Here is a 4,597-nt window from a genome sequence, read left to right on the forward strand (position 1 = left end):
GTGTGGTTGTGTGTGGTTGTGTGTGTGTGGTTGTGTGTGGTTGTGTGTGTGTGGTTGTGTGTGTGTGTGGTTGTGTGTGGTTGTGTGTGTGTGTGTGGTTATGTGTGGTTGTGTATGGTTGTGTGTGTGTGGTTGTGTGTGTGGTTGTGTGTGTGTGTGGTTGTGTGTGGTTGTGTGTGTGTGTGTGGTTATGTGTGGTTGTGTGTGGTTGTGTGTGTGTGGTTGTGTGTGTGTGTGTGGTTGTGTGTGGTTCTGTGTGTGTGTGTGTGTGTGTGGTTGTGTGTGGTTGTGTGTGGTTCTGTGTGTGTGTGGTTGTGTGTGTGTGGTTGTGGTTGTGTGTGTGTGTGGTTGTGTGTGTGTGTGGTTGTGTGTGTGTGGTTGTGTGTGTGTGGTTGTGTGTGGTTGTGTGTGTGTGTGTGTGTGGTTGTGTGTGGTTGTGTGTGTGTGTGTGGTTGTGTGTGTGTGTGTGTGGTTGTGTGTGTGTGTGGTTGTGTGTGTGTGTGTGGTTGTGTGTGTGTGGTTGTGTGTGTGTGTGTGGTTGTGTGTGTGTGGTTGTGTGTGTGTGGTTGTGTGTGTGTGGCTGTGTGTGTGTGGTTGTGTGTGTGTGGTTGTGTGTGTGGTTGTATGTGGTTGTGTGTGTGGTTGTGTGTGTGGTTGTGTGTGGTTGTGTGTGTGTGTGGTTGTGTGTGTGTGGTTGTGTGTATGTGGTTGTGTGTGGTTGTGTGTGTGGTGTGGTTGTGTGTGTTTCTGTGTGTGTGTGTGTGGTTGTGTGTGTGTGTGGTTGTGTGTGGTTGTGTGTGTGTGGTTGTGTGTGGTTGTGTGTGTGTGGTTGTGTGTGTGGTTGTGTGTGTGGTGTATGTGTGGTGTGTGTGGTTGTGTGTGGTTCTGTGTGTGTGTGGTTGTGTGTGGTTGTGTGTGTGTGTGTGGTTGTGTGTGGCTGTGTGGTTGTGTGGTTGTGTGTGTGTGGCTGTGTGGTTGTGTGGTTATGTGGTTGTGTGTGTGTGTGGTTGTGTGTGTGATTGTGTGTGTGTGTGGTTGTGTGTGTGGTTGTGTGTGTGTGTGGTTGTGTGTGTGTGTGTGGTTGTGTGTGTGGTTGTGTGTGTGGTTGTGTGTGTGGTTATGTGTGTGGTTGTGTGTGTGGTTGTGTGTGTGTGTGTGGTTGTGTGTGTGTGTGTGTGGTTGTGTGTGTGTGTGTGGTTGTGTGTGTGTGTGTGGTTGTGTGTGTGTGTGTGTGTGTGGTTGTGTGTGTGTGTGGTTGTGTGTGTGTGTGGTTGTGTGTGTGTGTGGTTGTGTGTGGTTGTGTGTGGTTGTGTGTGTGGTTGTGTGTGTGTGTGTGGTTGTGTTTGTGTGTGTGGTTGTGTGTGTGTGTGTGGTTGTGTTTTTGTGTGTGTTTGTGTTTGTGTGTGTGGTTGTGTGTGTGTGTGTGGTTGTGTTTGTGTGTGTGGTTGTGTTTGTGTGTGTGGTTGTGTGTGTGTGTGGTTGTGTGTGGTTCTGTGTGTGTGTGTGTGGTTGTGTGTGGTTGTGTGTGTGTGGGTGGTGTGTGTGGTTGTGTGTGGTTCTGTGTGTGTGTGTGTGGTTGTGTGTGTGTGTGTGGTTGTGTGTGGTTGTGTGTGTGTGTGTGTGTGGTTGTGTGTGTGTGTGTGTGTGTGTGGTTGTGTGTGTGTGGTTGTGTGTGTGTGGTTGTGTGTGTGGTTGTGTGTGTGGTTGTGTGTGTGTGTGGTTGTGTTTGTGTGTGTGTGTGTGTGTGGTTGTGTTTGTGTGTGTGGTTGTGTGTGTGTGGTTGTGTGTGTGGTGTGTGGGCGGTGTGTGTGGTTGTGTGTGGTTCTGTGTGTGTGTGGTTGTGTGTGGTTGTGTGTGTGTGTGTGTGGTTGTGTGTGGTTGTGTGTGGTTGTGTATGTGTGTGTGTGTGTGTGTGTGGTTGTGTGTGGTTGTGTGTGGTTGTGTGTGTGTGGTTGTGTGTGTGGTTGTGTGTGTGGTTGTGTGTGTGTGTGGTTGTGTTTGTGTGTGTGGTTGTGTGTGTGTGTGTGTGTGTGTGTGGTTGTGTGTGTGTGGTTGTGTGTGTGGTTGTGTGTGTGGTTGTGTGTGTGGTTGTGTGTGTGTGTGGTTGTGTTTGTGTTTGTGTGTGTGGTTGTGTGTGTGTGTGGTTGTGTTTGTGTGTGGTTGTGTGTGTGTGTGGTTGTGTGTGTGTGTGGTTGTGTGTGTGGTGTGTGGGTGGTGTGTGTGGTTCTGTGTGTGTGTGTGTGTGTGTGGTTGTGTGTGGTTGTGTGTGTGTGGTTGTGTGTGTTTGTGTGTGTGTGTGTGTGTGTGTGGTTGTGTGTGTGTGTGTGTGGTTGTGTGTGTGGTTGTGTGTGTGGTTGTGTGTGTGGTTGTGTGTGTGTGTGGTTGTGTTTGTGTGTGTGTGGTTGTGTGTGTGTGTGGTTGTGTTTGTGTGTGTGGTTGTGTTTGTGTGTGTGGTTGTGTGTGTGTGTGTGGTTGTGTTTGTGTGTGTGGTTGTGTGTGTGTGGTTGTATGTGTGGTGTGTGGGTGGTGTGTGTGGTTGTGTGTGGTTCTGTGTGTGTGTGGTTGTGTGTGGTTGTGTGTGTGGTTGTGTGTGTGTGTGTGTGGTTGTGTTTGTGTGTGTGGTTGTGTGTGTGTGTGGTTGTGTTTGTGTGTGTGGTTGTATGTGTGTGTGTGTGGTTGTGTGTGTGTGTGTGGTTGTGTGTGGTTGTGTGTGTGGTTGTGTGGTTGTGTGTGTGTGGTTGTGTGTGTGTGTGTGGTTGTGTGTGTGGTTGTGTGTGTGTGTGGTTGTGTTTGTGTGTGTGGTTGTGTGTGTGTGGTTGTGTGTGTGTGGGGGGGTTGTGTGTGGTTGTGTGTGGTTGTGTGTGGTTGTGTGTGTGTGGTTGTGTGTGTGGTTGTGTGTGTGTGTGGTTGTATTTGTGGTTGTGTGTGTGTGTGTATGGTTGTGTTTGTGTGTGTGGTTGTGTGTGTGGTTGTGTGTGTGTGTGGTTGTGTGTGTGTGGTTGTGTGTGTGTGTGTGGTTGTGTGTGTGTGTGGTTGTGTGTGTGTGTGTGGTTGTGTGTGTGTGTGTGGTTGTGGGTGTGTGTGTGTGTTGTGTGTGTGTGTGTGGTTGTGTTTGTGTGTGTGGTTGTGTGTGTGGTTGTGTTTGTGTGTGTGGTTGTGTGTGTGTGTGTGGTTGTGTGTGTGTGTGTGGTTGTGTTTGTGTGTGTGGTTGTGTTTGTGTGTGTGGTTGTGTGTGTGTGGTTGTGTTTGTGTGTGTGGTTGTGTGTGTGTGTGGTTGTGTTTGTGTGTGTGGTTGTGTGTGTGTGTGTGGTTGTGTGTGTTGTTGTGTGTGTGTGTGGTTGTGTTTGTGTGTGTGGTTGTGTTTGTGTGTGTGGTTGTGTGTGGGTGGTGTGTGTGTGGTTGTGTGTGGTTGTGTGTGTGTGTGGTTGTGTGTGGGTGGTGTGTGTGGTTGTGTGTGGGTGGTGTGTGTGTGGTTGTGTGTGGTTGTGTGTGTGTGTGGTTGTGTGTGGTTGTGTGTGTGGTTGTGTGTGTGTGTGGTTGTGTGTGTGTGGTTGTGTGTGTGTGTGGTTGTGTGTGTGTGTGTGGGTGGTGTGTGTGGTTGTGTGTGGGTGGTGTGTGTGGTTGTGTGTGGGTGGTGTGTGTGGTTGTATGTGGGTGGTGTGTGTGGTTGTGTGTGGTTGTGTGTGTGTGTGGTTGTGTGTGTGTGGTTGTGTGTGGTTGTGTGTGGTTGTGTGTGTGTGTGTGGTTGTGTGTGTGTGTGGTTGTGTTTGTGTGTGGTTGTGTGTGTGTGTGTGGTTGTGTGTGTGTGTGTGTGTGGTTGTGTGTGGTTGTGTGGTTGTGTGTGTGTGGTTGTGTGTGTGGTTGTGTGTGTGGTTGTGTGTGTGTGTGGTTGTGTTTGTGGTTGTGTGTGTGTGGTTGTGTTTGTGTGTGTGGTTGTGTTTGTGTGTGTGGTTATGTGTGTGGTTGTTTGTGTGTGTGTGTGGTTGTGTGTGTGTGGTTGTGTGTGTGTGTGTGTGGTTGTGTGTGTGTGTGGTTGTGTGTGTGTGTGGTTGTGTGTGTGTGTGGTTGTGTGTGTGTGTGTGGTTGTGTGTGTGTGGTTGTGTTTGTGTGTGTGGTTGTGTTTGTGTGTGTGGTTGTGTGTGTGTGTGGTTGTGTTTGTGTGTGTGGTTGTGTGTATGTGTGGTTGTGTGTGTGTGTGTGTGGTTGTGTTTGTGTGGGTGGTTGTGTGTGTGTGGGTGGTGTGTGTGGTTGTGTGTGTGTGTGTGTGGGTGGTGTGTGTGTGGTTGTGTGTGGTTCTGTGTGTGTGTGTGTGGTTGTGTGTGGTTGTGTGTGTGGTTGTGTGGTTGTGTGGTTGTGGTTGTGTGTGTGTGGTTGTGTGTGTGGTTGTGTGTGTGTGTGGTTGTGTTTGTGTTTGTGTGTGTGGTTGTGTGTGTGTGTGTGTGGTTGTGTTTGTGTGTGGTTGTGTGTGTGTGTGGTTGTGTGTGTGTGTGTGGTTGTGTGTGTGGTATGTGGGTGGTGTGTGTGGTTCTGTGTGTGTGTGTGTGTGTGTGGTTGTGTGTGGTTGTGTGTGTGTGGTTGTGTGTGTGTGTGTGTGTGT

The sequence above is a fragment of the Triturus cristatus genome, unplaced genomic scaffold (assembly GCF_964204655.1).
Source record: "Triturus cristatus unplaced genomic scaffold, aTriCri1.1 SCAFFOLD_426, whole genome shotgun sequence".
Classification (NCBI taxonomy): Eukaryota; Metazoa; Chordata; class Amphibia; order Caudata; family Salamandridae; genus Triturus; species Triturus cristatus.